This window comes from Hoplias malabaricus, chromosome 6 (assembly GCF_029633855.1).
Source record: "Hoplias malabaricus isolate fHopMal1 chromosome 6, fHopMal1.hap1, whole genome shotgun sequence".
Taxonomy (NCBI): Eukaryota; Metazoa; Chordata; class Actinopteri; order Characiformes; family Erythrinidae; genus Hoplias; species Hoplias malabaricus.
In genome coordinates this window covers 11,054,356-11,070,462 of record NC_089805.1, presented here as the reverse complement: position 1 = coordinate 11,070,462, position 16,107 = coordinate 11,054,356, and positions in this window count along the sequence as shown.

Here is a 16,107-nt window from a genome sequence, read left to right as displayed (position 1 = left end):
TAAAAGATTATATGAGTAAGGATTGTATGGATGATTACGGCGACTTTTCATAATAATGGGTAATAACAGTTCAACCAACAGGTGATGTTTCAGCTCTATATCAGTTTATGAACATCAATATCTTGTGTATCTGCAGCAGCAACAGTGTAATCCATCTCGAGGAAGAGCACCGCAGTGGAATGGAGATGGTTTGTTGAATTGGCCTGTTGCTCCGAATCGCCTCTGGACGTTACGTTTAATTAAGAATCTCCAATATGTCAGCTCACCGCGGCCATTCCTCTCCGAGAGCTGTGGTTCCTGCGTTATTGTTGCTGGTCAAACAGAATGACAAACTGAAACTAGACCCCTTCTGCCTGGCTTCTTCGGCACTGCCCCCATCACAATCCCGCCCCTATTGTTGCACTCTGCTGCTCTGTTCATAAACAGGAAGTCTTGAGATTTTGGAGTTAAAACTACCACACAAATACACAAACACACACACACACACACACACACACACACACACTCTCTCAAGACAGATGGGAGATGGGGTTCGAAAGATATCCCTCCTGTGAAAAGAAACAGGAACGGAGAGAAAGAGATGGCATTCAAAGTATTAGATTACTCTCTCTTAGCTTCACCAGAGAAGGCACCCAGCCCTTTTCAGGAAACCTAAGACTCTCCTGCCATCAGAGGTTCGCCTCCAGGCCAGAGCTGGAGTCTAAAACTCCCCACTTTCCACCATTCGACAATGAGCCCTAATGTTAGAGTGGGAATACAACACCTCAGGAAATGTCCTTGGTTACATTGTGTTGGGATGCTCTGTTATTGACAACACACTACTATTGACTACGCTAACTGTCGGCCAGGTGTGATAAAGGTGTTTCATAAACATAGCCTTCTGTTGTTTTATTGTTGATCACATGAGTGTTAACTACATCTCAAAGTCTCTGTGTTGCGATGGACAGAGGGGTTTTAAACCCTGTGTCCACTCACTGTCCACTCTGTGAGACACTCCTCCCTCATTGGTCCACCTTGAAGATGTTAATTCAGAGACAGTAGCTCATCTGTCGCTGCACAGTGTGTGTCGGCCATTCTCTAGTCCTTCATCAGTGACACAGGACGCTGTCGGCGGTCGGCTGGATGTTTTTTGGATGGTGGACTATTCTTAGTCCAATTGTGGGTTTAAAAACTCCAGCAGCAACTGATGTGTCTGATCCACTTGCACCGGCACAACACACACTAACTACCACAGCTCCGTGGGGTACTTTGGGAGTTATGAGCATTGAAGAACAGGGTGAACGGGGGCAAACTAATTATGCACAGCAACATATGCACCAAAGTTGGTACTTGTACCTGTACAAAGGGCAGCTAAATAGTCAGGAGCTGATAAAACTGACAGTGAGTGTATAAACTAAATAATAGTGCAGCTTTTTTGGCCTTCTACAATAAATTACAATAAAAATTCCACCCCAGGGTCGATCCTGGAGAGAGGAAATGTCTTCTTGTTATGATTGGGAGCACATGTATCATTGCTGTGTTGTTTCCCTGGGCTGCCTTCATTGTTCTGCTATGATAAACAGTGCGAGGAGTGAGAGAGACGCCACCATGTGATTGGACATTAATAAATAAACCTCAGAGTGAAACAATACTGTCGGGCCGTGAGAACTGCAGCTGGACACTGGCCCCTCTCCCTGACCGTGTTCGAGTCTCTGGCCAAGGACGAGGATCTTCTCACAGGAGCACTGCAGCTGAGGAAGTGTGTCCCAAGGTCATTAAACCCCAGACAGAGGAGAGGTTTCGCTGCATACGAAGCATGCTTCATTGCCAGCAAACCTCTTTACAGAAAAGAAACCAACAGGAGACAAATCTGGAGTCAGAGATATTTCTTGGAATGTGCAAAAGATACGTATTTCTTCAGTGTGGACATCATTGCATATATTTGGGTCAAACCTAATAGACTAAAAAAATACTTCCAAAAATGGATGAATAATTTTAGGTTATACAACTTAAGATTAACTGGCTAAAATATTCACTAGCACAGAGAAGATGATATTAAAAAATAAATAAAACAAACAAACAGCTGAGAGAAATTTGGTAGATGTTGATGTCGAATGGAAGCTGGTTCTGACCAGTGCAAGGATGGATCTTCTACACAATGTTTTCTTTCCTCAGACAGTGTCGAAGTCACATGGCTCCAGGGACCTGGAGGTTGTTGGTTCGAGTCCCGCTCCAGGTGACTGTCTGTGAGGAGTGTGGTGTGTTCTGCTTGTGTCTGTGTGGGTTTCCTCCGGGTGACTGTCTGTGAGGAGTGTGGTGTGTTCTCCCTGTGTCCGTGAGGGTTTCCTCCGGGTGACTGTCTGTGAGGATTGTGGTGTGTTCTCCCTGTGTCTGCGTGGGTTTCCTCCGGGTGACTGTCTGTGAGGAGTGTGGTGTGTTCTCCCTGTGTCTGTGTGGGTTTCCTCCGGGTGACTGTCTGTGAGGAGTGTGGTGTGTTCTCTCTGTGTCTGTGTGGGTTTCCTCTGGGTGACTGTCTGTGAGGAGTGTGGTGTGTTCTTCCCGTGCCCGCGTGGGTTTCCTCCGGGTGCTCAGGTTTCCTCCCATGCTCCAAAAACACACTTTGGTAGGTGATTGGCGATTGGTAGGTGTGAATGAATATGTGTGTGTGTCGCACTCTGAAGGACAGGCACCCCCTCCAGGGTGTGTTCCCGCCTTGCGCTCAATGATTCCAGGTAGGCTCCGGACTCACATTGACCCTCAATTGGATAAACATCAGCTGTAGTAGTTAGTGTAGATTTGTGTTATTGTTAGTGTGTTTTTGAATGTGGAATTATTTGTCGTTGTTTTTCTTAACCCACCTGTGGCAGTACACACACACACACACACACACACACACACACATACACCCACATGAGTGCACTAGGGGCAGTGAGCGTGCACACACACACACACACGCGCACACACAGAGCAAACAGAGTTTTGTCAATTCCCTTGACCCAGCCAGTTGTGAGAATTGAAACAGCAACCTCCTGGTCTCAAGCCCACTTCTCTTACTATTAGGCCACGACTGCCCTGGATGGACCCCTGGATGGACCCCTGGATGAGGAGTTTAAGCCCCACCCCCCCCAGCTCCCACAGCAGGAGTGTGTGTTCTGTTCATAGGAGCTGACAAGAGGAGAAGCCCTTATTGTCATGATTTTGTTTTACATAAGCTGCAGTGGTTTGCATTTTGACAAGTTGGTTTTATTTTGGGTTAGAGCCAGGGTGTGTGTGTGTGTGTGAGAGAGAGAGAGAGAGAGAGAGAGAGAGAGAGAGAGAGAGAGAGAGAGAGAGAGAGAGAGAGAATGACAACTGGTAGGGAGTTTTATTTGAGTTGTATTTGAACTCACCTTTCAGGACCTTCATAAATGTTAACATTAGAACGACTTACCAACTCTATTTTAACCTGCTTTGATTTCAGTTTCCTGTCCAAACTGCATTGTTCCCCATCCAAACCAACTTTCTACACCAACAGTGTGCAGAGAAGCATAACACAGGGTCGAGTCCAGCTGTAAATACCGCAATCAATATGGCTGTGGAGCGCAGGATCATTTCTATGGCGACTGAAGTGGGTGGGCAGCAGGTTGGCACTAGTTTTAGAAAAAGAGAACAACTGCTTCCTCCTTTGCTCTTTGTTTTGCATGAAACTCTTTCCAGGGCAATGCATGATTGACGCGACTAATGTGTGAGAAAGAGAGAGCGATAATAAAACTGTGTGGAGAGAGAGAGAGAGAGAGAGAGAGAGAGAGAGAGAGAGAGAGAGAGAGAGAGAGAGAGCCACTGAACTGACCTTACCATGATAATCTAATCCCTGTTGAGAGAGCTTTTTTTAGAGAGCAAGTTAATGCCACCAGATTACAGTCCAGCCCCAAACCACACCAACCAAACCAGAGCATCTGCGAGCCACTGCAATTACCCTCCACAACAAAGAGGACACCTCTAACCAAACACCCTGGCTATGTATTTTCTGTCGACATGTGTCACAATTACAGCTCTAGTCGTGTTTACTCATAAAGCACCTTTTAAAATAACAGGGTGTTGTCCAGAGGTGTTGTGCAGCCACTCCCTTTGTTTTTGTGTATCGCCCCTTCTGATGATGTATCTTGAAGGTGGGAGGAGCTTTTGAAACTTCCCGGGGCTGTTTTACCTGAGCTAACATATGCCAAATAATCCAGCAAGAACTGAATGCTGCAACAAAGAAGGAACACACTCTACTGATCTGTCTGAACTGATGACGGAGCTGTGTTCAGTCCCAAACAACAACAACAACAACACGCCAATACGCCATGAGTAAACACCGCCTAACATTACCGCCGCCATTGTGGTTTCCAGGTTTCCAAAGCCCACTGTTCTTGTTAGAGACAGGGTTTGAGTGGAAACCAATCAGGAACCAGGGCCCAAACAAAGCTATGTCCAGGAGTGTACGTACCATGCCGTGGAAAAACGCCATTTGCCTCAAACACATAATATGTCTTAAAGGGAACGTCTGCAGCTGTGGGGAAACACAGTTTGGAGACATTTCCACCTTAAGTGATCTGAAAACAGCAAAATATATCAGTATTACCCTGCTATGGAGCAGGAATAGAGCAATACCCTCATCTCGGTTTGTGCTTTTCAACATTTGGAGTTGTCTCCATTGTCTAAATTACACTTTGTTTTCTGCTCATTTACAGACATTGAGGTGTCGTAAAAAAACACTTTAGACCGGTTTCCAACGCAAACCGACTGGAGCGCAGCAATTGGCAAGGAAACATATTCTGAATTTTAGAAATAGTTTGTATTGATTACAATCATGAACTTCACCTTTAACAGTCCAACCTCAAAACACTGAAAAAGTGCGCCCTCTATCGGTTCAATATAGAACATGTCTTTTAGCATCCAAATATGGAGCGATTCTGTATTATGACAGTTGGCAACCCTAGATACATCTATATTAATGGATTATGTACATGCTCAGATAAAAATTACTATAAGCTAAAGGCTAATATTTACAAAAAAAACTAATCTGAAATGCTAAAGGCTACACGCAAGCTAAAGTCTAATGAACCTGGCAGTGTAGACACCCTCTCTAAATTTAGAAAGCATTTCTGAGGCTGAAGTCCATTTTTGCCACACAGCGACAGAGTCGGACACAGAGGTGAGCAGTACACAGGTGCTAATGCTACTAAGGCTGTAGCTAAGCTAACAATCAGGATGGAAACCAGTGGATTCCGATGGCTGTGTGGTGTATTTGTGTAAATGCATGCTGTGATGGTCAGCCCACACGTAATATACAGTAACACTGTGATTGGTCACTGGGATTGGGCTCATTTGCATATCACCCTGTAGCAGTATTGCGAGGCCTGTTCACAGCCGTGAAGTGGTCACATTAAACGATCTTAGAGCCGATGCTCTCGGTCAGAACCACTCAGGTTGTTTGTAAATCCCAAACCTCATGCATCAGACGCGGAGAGTGGAGGTGAATAATCCTCCCTCATTGGTTGTGTAACAACTCAGGCTTCGGGGAGTGGTTCCGGAGGGGGAGGTAGAGCGCTCTCTCTCTCTCTCTCTCTCTCTCTCTCTCTCTCTCTCTCAGCACTTCTTAATCCACACTGGATGCCCAAAGCCTGGGTTTACTACCAGCCAACTGATCCTGGGTCAGCACTGTCAAAAATAATATCTCAGCAAGTGAAATCATCTTAAATCTAGTGGATATCGCTAATATTTCTCAAAATGACATTGTTCTAAGAATATTATAATATTCTTCACAATTTGTAAATCTTTTTTTTCAAATGTATTTTATTGTAGATAAAGTGCATTATTCCACGATACAAATAATTGTATTAGTTTTTACATAATAAATAATGCTTGAAACAAGCAAAAGGGAAAAAATAAGACACGTTTACTGGATATAATCATTAAAACCACTGAAATTATGATGAAATAAGTTGAATAATTCTATATTATTCATATGGAGTGTTATTATAGAGTAGATATATGAACTAGACTTAAGATAATTGACTTAAAATGATTATATTTTAGCGATTTTTGCAGCGAGATCAATGCTGGGATTATTAGACAGAATAAATAAATAGTGATAGCTTAATACGCAAAAAAATATCTTAAATCCTGTTAATTTATGTCATTTTCTCATTAGGAGATGGTTGTAAGTTTATGACAGTGTTATTTAATCACTTTCTAGATCATTTGACTTGTGAAATATGCCTTGATTTGGAAGTGAGTGTCTAATTCTGTGCGCAGATGACTCTGTGACGCTGGATCTGGTCATGTATCGATCCTAACTCTCATGAAATCCAGGTCCAGACTAGCAGAACAGGGCCCAGTCCAGCAGAACAGGAGCTCAGAGCCCAGTCCAGCCGGCGCAGTCTGTGTTAAAGTGTATCAGTGGCACATGAGTCAGAGCTGTGGCGTAATCGAACACTCCCAAACCGACCAGAGCAAGGGCTCTTCGGCTGGCCACAGAAAGCCGTGGAGTTCACTCAGGGGCTCCAGACGCTGGCAGAGCATTATTAAACCCCCAGAACTGGGTTGTGGAGCAGTGGATCTGTGAACTCTGGTGTAATCTAGTGTCTTCAAGATGAGTTTGAGTGGTGTTTGTGTTCCAGAAATATTTGTCCACCGTCAGCCCCAAGCTTTACTGATGATCTCATGGCTGAATGCAATCAAATCCTCACATCAAATGTTACAAAATCTAGTGCTAATGCCAGAATAATCCTCGTCGTTTGAGAAAGAAGTGTTGGAAGAACAGGTGTCCGCAAACTTTTGGCCGTGTGGTGAATGTGTAGCTCATATAAATACACACGCAGTGGCAGAGCTGCTCCACTCTTTATCTTGGTCATTCCCTCTTATCCACCACGACAACGGCTTACACACACACACACATATGTAGCACAAATACACATAAACACAACACAAATGTACACAGAGCCGCAATGGCTTATAGCTCATTCACATTAATGGAGAGCTGACACACACACACACACACACACACACACACACACACACACTGGCTCGGAGCAGAGGAGCAGCGTCCAGAGCATGGGGCGTTTGTGCTGAGCTGGTCTGGACGTCAGGTTGAATAAACGTGTGGACAGCTGACTGGTCATGGCTATTCATCAGCATGAGAAAGAGCGCAGAGAGGAAGAATGGAGCTCTAGCTTAGGGCTGCTGTTAGAGATATGGGCCTCTGTGTGTGTGTGTGTGTGTGTGTGTGTGTGTGTTATATGTTATTTCTTACTTTCCTCTGATTATTTGTAGCTCTATATGTGTGTGTGTGTGTGTGTGTGTGTGAGAGAGAGAGAGAGAGAGAGAGAGAGAGAGAGAGAGAGAGAGAGAGAGAATATGTGTGGGAGTGTTATTTGTTTGTGTGTTGTCACTGGGTTGTAAACAGATGCTCCTGAACCTCAGCAGAGACGACTCAGGGCCCCAGGGATGGCCTAATGACGGCGCTGTAACAACAACGACAACAACAACACGATAATAATATTAATAATATTAATAATACATGTGTATTTAATAAAACCCTGCTTACTGTGTTTAAACACGGTGTATAGTTTAGTAAAACCTTTTATTCGTATTGTCACTGTCCATTGAAAACATTTAACTTCAAAATAGTACCTTCACAAGAGAAAGGAAAAACCTTCTTAACTTTCAGTGGAAGTCAGTGGAAATAGATTTTATTCAGAGTCATTTTGGAGCATTTCTATTGGCTGTGGATTTTCACACGGTGTGAAGGAAAGCTACTACTAAGGTAATATGTTCATGTCGGAGGCAGGTTTCTAAATGAAACGGATGGAATGCCTTTGCTAAGGGGTCGTGTCTGTGGTATAAAGTGATGTTTGTGAATGCTAACGTACAATAAAATTATCTCATAGAGGCACTACACAAACATTTGTTTTATTGTAATTTAATTTTAATTTAATTTTACCATCATTCACTTCAGAAGCTGAAGGCCTGACTGTAATAAATCACCTCACTGCTGTTAATCTGGATCTCGCTGCTTTGCAGCTTTCACAAATGATTTTCTGAAGCATATGGCGTGCGATGAATGTTTTATTGGTCAAATTATGATTTAATTACACAGTCATGAGATGTATAGGCGGCATTCGAGAAGCAGGCCCAGTTCAGGACAGCTCAGATAGATCTGCTGAGAGAGAGAGAGAGAGAGAGAGAGAGAGAGGGGGGGTGGGTTAGAGAGAAAGGAGAGGGGACGATAGACTGAGGGGTGGAGAGAGCGCGAGAGAGAGAGACAGAGAGAGAGAAAGAGGAGGTTAGAGAGAAAGAAGAGGGGATGATAAAAAAGAGCGAGAGTGAGAGAGAGAGGGGGGTTAGAGAGAAAGAAGAAGGGACGATAGACTGAGGAGTGGAGAGAGCATGAGAGAGAGAGAGAGAGAGAGAGAGAGAGAGAGAGAGAGAGATGGGGTTGGAGAGAAAGAAGAGGGGATGATAGACTGAGGTGCCATGAAAGAAAGAGAGAGAGAGAGAGTGTGAGACAGAGAGTGTGTGTGTGAGAGAGAGAGAGAGAGAGAGAGAGAGAGAGAGAGAGAGAGAGAGTAAGAAGAGGTCTGAGAGAAAGAAGAGGGGGTGATAGACTGAGGGGCAGAGAAAGAGAGAGAGAGTGCAAGAAAGAGATAGAGGAAGAGGGGTTAGACAGAAAGAAGAGGGGATGATAGACTGAAGTGCCGAGAAAGAAAGAGAGAGAGAGAGAGAGAGAGAGAGACAGAGTGAGTGAGCAAGAGAGAGAGAGAGTGAGACAGAGAGAGAGAGAGAGAGAGAGAGCTACTGCGGATGTATCAGATGAAGTGCAGAGCTGAGGGACGTGGGGAGGGTGAGAAAGAGGTTGTGCATGTCCCAGAGTAACTGCTACCGTGGAAACCGTTTGAATCACAAACATCCCATAATAACCCAAACACAGACAATGAGCATGAGCGGTGGAAAGTATGCAGCTCCTTTGGCCGAGAGATACGACACGAACCGTGTTTGTCTCTGAAATGTTTCAGATGCCACATTAAATACCTTCAGTGTCCCCCACAGTGTCCTCACAGCCCCAGAGCCCTGCGCCCCCCTCTGTACGTCAGGCCTGGGACCCCAGGAAGGTGCTTTGATGAACTTGGATGAATATGAATGTTTAAACATTAATCTTTAAGGGATTCGGATAAGGTCTCAACCATGTACTGCCCTCTAAAATGAGGCCAGTCCGCTCTGTATGAAGTCTGTATTCTCTGTGTTGCTCAGTGCCCTGTGTATTTGTGTTTGCTTATTCAGTGCTTATTAGTGGGTTATTAAAAAACGCTATAATAATAGTAAAAATAATATTAATAATATTAAGAAGAAGACAGTTTCTCCGGGTGACTGTCTGTGAGGAGTGTGGTGTGTTCTCCCTGTGTCTGTGTTGGTTTCCTCCGGGTGACTGTCTGTGAGGAGTGTGGTGTGTTCTCCCTGTGTCTGCGTGGGCTTCCTCCGGGTAACTGTCTGTGAGGAGTGTGGTGTGTTCTCTCTGTGTCTGTGTGGGTTTCCTCCGGGTGACTGTCTGTGAAGGACTGGCGCCTCCTCGAGGTTGTGCTCCTGCCTTGCGCCCAGTGATTCTGGGCAGGCTTCGGACCCACCGTGACCCTGAACTGGATAAGGGTTACAGACAATGAATGGATGAATATTATTATTGTTATTATAATGGACAGTGACTGAATACTTTGTTTTGTTTAACTGGACCAAGTAATCATCAGGGAGTGTGGACAAATATTTGTACTTAACAGCACTTTCTCCTCCTCCAGTATTTGTGGCTGAAGTACTTTTGCACATGACACACAGCCACTAACTGCTCCATGTGCTCTGAGATGGCTGTCTGTGTGTGTGTGTCTGTGTGTTTGTGTGTGTGTGTTTGTGTGTGTGTATATGTACTTTGCAATGGCAATTATAAATGACATTGAGTAAACATGCATTATTGATTACATTCAGGGCTGCTTGGAGAAACTCAAAAACGTACGTCAAGTTATAACTGCACATGAAACCCATGGTTCCTCAGTGGGAATTATGCATCGCGTTAAGCTTTGGACACTGAGCCTGGAGCTGAACAAAGAGACCCTTCTCCAAGTGTGTGCGGCTCCAATGAGCTTCACGTGCCTGAACAGACAGAGCTGTCTCTCCTTCGTCCTCGTGGTTTTAACTCGTGATCCCTTCACACTGGAATTCATCTGTTTATACGTTCCAACCAAGGACATAACTGGCCTTCGTTACATTTTAATAAATCCCTCCCTCAAGCAAACAAACAAAGACAATACTATCTAAATTACTATTCAACTAACTAAATACATAAGTAAATAAAGTTAATAAATATCTGGAACTTTTCAAAACAGTTCAAAACAATATGTGTTAATTGATAACATTGTTAGATATTGATTGAGCGCTGCTTAAGTCAGAAAACATGGGATAAATTGAGCTGTTCTGAGTTTGTTTCACTTCTGACGTTAAGTGCAGGGGCTTTAGAATAGCCCCGCCCCCTCATCTGAGTCTGTCCAATCACAGCGCTAGATCCGTGTTTATGTGACAACACAAAAATGTGGTTAAAACCAGCAAAACGGATACAACGAGCGCGGAGAAGTAAGAGCACTGAGTAAAAAGCAAGAAAAAAGAGAACGGAGAAGAAAGAATTGAGCAAAAAACCAGAGCTTCTGCTCCTCGCTCCTCACTGCTGTGCGCTCGGGGTCAGGGCGAACAGCGAGCGGCTCATTATCATTTAAAGGAACAGGTGCTGAAAGCGGGCGTTCTGAACAGGGCTGTATACACAGGGGGAGAACACTGCTGTGAGGATTGGACCAAAGCAGGTCACCGATGTTTCATTAAGAAACGTAGATGTAATATTTCAATAATATCTAATAGAAATCTAGACATCTAAAATAAGGCAAATACCATTGAAACGTCCATTATTGTTTACAGTAAGAGCCCAGTGCAGTGGTCTGTAATCTGACCTGACAGTGTAAGCCTGGACCACCTGCTCTAGCATCTACTCCACATCGACAGGGCCTCATTCCCTTCACCACTGACCACTATAGAGGGGTCCTGGTGTGGGCTGAGCTCAGAGAGACCATACGGGACCTCCTTTGTCTCTCGAAGAAGACGGGTTTCAGCGCAGGGTCCTAGAGCAGGCTGCACCCCGGTCTCTAACAAAGCGTGCCTCACCCCCTGCTGCTGGGAGGAGGGATGGACATGAGCCAAAGTGACAGTTCTAGTGCGAGACACAATGCCACTGAGGGCTGAGGGATTCCAGATCTTCTGGATAGTTTCAGAAATGGAACGGGAGAGAGCCCGTGGGACAAAGAACACAGTCCAGAGAACGGCTTTTACACGTTTACCACAGCTGACCAGGAGAGAGAGGGGTTTGTGAAAATCGGAGCTAACACACAATCAGTGAATCTTCACAGAGACACGGTTACCTGGGCAACACTTTACAATAAGAGTACATAGTTTATGATACTCAAGACAGGAATAAACCTTACTACACGGTTAGGTCACAATTAATCATTAAATAATAATAATAAGAAATAGCATAACAATCATTCTTTCAGGAATTTATAAAATATAATCGTTCTTCTTTCTGACGTTACTTTATGATTAATTGTGATTTTACTTAATTGTTTACTACTGTCTTATTACTTAACAGTCTCTCAAGTACCATTTATTAATGAATTAATTAATAATTTTAATAATATTAATGAATTGTTTTAAGTGAAGCTTTTATGGATAAATATAGAAGAATATAATATTTATTTGCACAGGATTAACACATTGTTGCTGTTTAAAGAAAATGTTGTGTCTCCAACAATAGAAACTTTGCAGGAGAAAGAATTAAAAAATTCTTAACTTTCAAAGGAAGTCAGTTTAAAAAGATGTCATCCCGAGTTTGGAATATTTCTATTGGTCCATTCATCAGCTGCTGTGTCGACAAACAAAAAATGGAAAGAAATATGAAATTTCTTTGTACGGTGACGAGCGAGATGCAGGATCATGAATCAAATTTACAGCCTGAGAAATTGAAAAATTGGTCAAAGTTATCTGTCTGACCTCGTCAAAAGTTTAAAATACAATTATGATTCATCACTTCAGTTCATGTCGATAATTGCAAATAATTTGTTCATATTTGACGCTAAATTTTAGATTCTCCTGTTTACAGACATAAGTGCGGACACGAGGAGCTTCATCAGAAAACTGTCAGCACCTCAGGGACAGGGTATATATCCAACTAATGTCCACAAATATTGTTACCCATTGTTGCTTCATAAAATCTCCAAAAACATGGAGCAGTTCCCTAATAGCAGCGCTGTCCGAGTCCTCCGTTTGTTTCCTGTTAGATTCACTGTTGAAGATGTGTGTGTGTGTGTGTGTGTGTGTGTGTGTGTGTGTGTGGGGTTGAGGTGGATGTTTTCAACTCTAACATCAAACGCTTTGTTGAGGCGAAATGAACACAGATATGAAGCACATGGCGTAGATGCCAAATAGTGACCTGGACCCACTGACATTTTTCCTATTATCTCGTTTATTAGCCACGGTGGTTCTGAACCGGTCCAGAGCCCCACAGCTGCGTTATACTCTCTAACAGAAGTGAGTAAAAGAGCCCATGTGTTCACTGTGTTACACACACACACACACACACACACACATACAACTGAGTATACTTTTAAGAAGCAAACCACAAAAAATGAATACCACGATATATTTACAGACACACACCACGTTTGGTGTTATTTTGATGTTATGGTCGAATTCAAGAAAAAATTCAAGAACGTTAATTGGGATGAGGTCAAAAGTCTTGTTGATACTGAAGTTGCTAAGAAAAAAAAACAAACAAGCAAACAAACAAACAATGCTGCCGCACTCAGCCCACTGCAGCAAAAAAACATCTCCGGTATCTGCTTTGTCTGGAGTAATTTGTTCTTCTGTTGTCTAGTCTGTCCTAGAACATCACAGCCGTAGTTGGGTAACTCTCCCTGAGCGTCTGGGTAAACAGAGCACACACACACACACACACACACACACAAGCGCAATTTGAAAAATGCACTGATCCTGCATTGATAGAGCCCCAAGATGAGCTCAACTGTCTGGGGATAAGTAGGTCAACAAAGCTGAGGTAAGCCCTCAGAGAACAAGCACGTTTCAATAATAACCCCACTGCTGTTTGCTGCAGTGTGTGTGTGTATGTGTGTGTGTGTGTGTGTGTGTTATTACAACACTCTCAAGCCTCCCAGTAGCACTGAAACTGGAACTCCGTGTTGTGTTTGTCCATGTCAGCTTTAGCCACACATTTTTATAATAAAAGTAACAGCATTGTTTTCTTACACTCTGTTGGTATTTTTTGACCTGTTGACAGCTTTAACTGAGGCTTATCCTCCCTCTTCTCCACAGAGGAACACAGTTTTAATGATAACCCCACAAGCCCCACAGCAGTGTTCTCCCCCTGTGTAAACAGCCCTGTTCAGAACGCCCGCTTTCAGCACCTGTTCCTTTAAATGATAACGAGCCGCTCGCTGTTCACCCTGACCCCGAGTGCACAGCAGTGAGGAGCAGACGCTCTGGTTTTTCACTCAGTTCTCTTTCTTCTATGTTCTCCTTTCCTCTGTTTTTACTCAGTGCTCTTATTTCTCCGTGCTCGGTGTGTGTGTGTGTTCAGCTCTCATGGGTCCAGCTCTGTGATTGGACAGACTCAGACGAGGGGGCGGGGCGATTCTAATTGCCCATGAATACAAAACTGTTCAGAACCACTGCCTTCTCTAAAGAACTAATGCTTTGCTGCAGTATAAGTTCTGTGCTTCTGGGAAGGATTTGCTGTGAGGATTTGAGTGTATTCAGCCACAGGAGCTTTAGTGTGGTCAGGAATATGTGCTGGAGGATTATTCCTGGATCAGAAACACCACTCCTCCTTGTATGATGTGATGAGGTGTTTGACACTCGACTTTATTCCGCTTCATCTCTTCATCTGCTTCTGTTAGTTTATATAATAATGCTACTTTTTTTTGGCTGTGTGTGTGTGTGTGAGAGAGTGTGTGTGAGAGAGTGTCTTTGTGAGTGTGGTGAAATGCAGTTGTTTTATAATGGATTATTGATTGTTGGGAAAGAAAGAGGCTTGGCCCTGAGGCTTCGTCCCAGCCGGCTCCTCTCAGTGAATGCAGTCCTTAACGCCTCAGCAAGCACACACACACACACACACACACACACATCCTCAATTTAGGTCTGTGAGCAGACGGCCATCGTTCATTTTGACTATGAGAGGGAACTGGGTCTGGGATGAGACTGGCACCACTGTCCAATAGACAAAGACACACACACACACAGTCATGTGCGAAATGTGTATACCTCTGGTACAATAACATGTTTTTTAGTTGTATTAATTAATAATAATTTAACACTTTCTCTTCTGTAAAGTTTAGTTCAGTTGCTGTTATTTCCAGAGCTTTAACATGTTTTGAACAAAAATATATAAAAAACAAACAACACACTCCACAGTACTGTAATGTGGAATAGAAGAGGGGACAACAGTGATGAAACCAGGTACAAAGGAACTCCAGAAGCCACTGCTGTGTCTGATCCACTTGCCCCAGCACGACACACCCGGTGACCTCTGGTTCCTATCTGTCACCATCGTGAAGAGTCTTATGAACCCTTTCAGTGTCAAAACACTCAGAACGACTGTTAATATCTCAGTTATGCAGAACACATTCAAAAATACAGGAGAGGCCTGCTCTAAAGCTTGAGTTACAGAGATATGAGGCTATTTTCTACAAGATGGGAAAGCTGGAGCTGATGGAACCTGACGGAAAGCGAGATTAAACTGCAGTAAATGCTCATCCACGACTGATCGGTGTGTGATTGTAGATTGAAGATATGGCATGGTGCTTGTAAAGCTGGTAAACGAATGTTTTGGAGATGCCTGCTGGGGTCGTTAGAGACACTAACAAGCTGCTGAAGTGAGTCAGTCTAATAGACTCTGAAAAGAGACATGCTTCACTGTGAGGGATGAGGCATCGAGAAGCTCCGTCTCTCAGTCCGTCGCTCTGTGCACATTCTGTCTGTCAGGAGAGCTTTCCTGATGCAGACAGACAGCTCCATATTCAGGCCTTGAAGGTAGTTACACATTAGATGCACTAATGATGTTGGCTGCTCTCTCTCTCTCTCTCTCTCTCTCTCTCTCTCTTTAAACAGTATATTGATAGAGTCCAGTGGAACTGGGTCCAATTACCTTACACTGCACTGATGATATGCTTAGAGAAAGAAGAAACAATTGCCTCGTGGTCCCTATTAGGAGCATACTTAAGTGTATTTACATCAGGGCTGTAATCCTAAAGCTTACCCAGAGCTCTGACCCTTGCTTCTGTCAGAATGGGGAACGTAACTCCCTGCGTCCTAAGGATTCCTCTCATAATTCAATGACTGAGATGTGAACACAGTCGTAGTGTTTTAAGTCCAAATGGACAAATACAGAGGTCATCTTCAGGGTCATGTGTGTAATAATTTGACTTACAGCAACTTATATGTGTCTCTCCAGACAGCACTTACTCTGAAAGTTGGTTTACGTCCTACATCTTATTTCAGATCTAGTGTAAAACATGATGACAGGCCTCAGGCAGAACACTTGCAACCATTACTATCTGTTTTTTAGTATCTAGTCTATGGGCTCTGTGTGATTCTTATCACTTTGAACATTTCTGACCCTGTAAGTTGACTTCTGTGCAGAGAAGCGTATGAGTATTACTCTCTATTCCAGCACAACCCTGCAGCCAACACTACGCCTTATATTCACAGCAGGAATACTCAGAGTTTCACGTTGTCCAGCTTATGCATCACTATGGCTATTAAAAGCATAGCGACTCACAGGTCTTTTGAAATGCAGAAAATGGATCAGAGCACCACTCCTGTGCACTTTTATTAGAAATGCTTACTCATCTGCATATACAAACTTATATTTAGTAGTCGGGCTGGCTCACTGTCTAATGCTGTCCTTGTTTCTCATCACTTCTCCACAGGTCACAGGATGAGGCAAGTCTACTCTTGGTAAAATGATTCATAGCGGAGGACATAGTCAAGAGGGAAACAGCAGCGCAA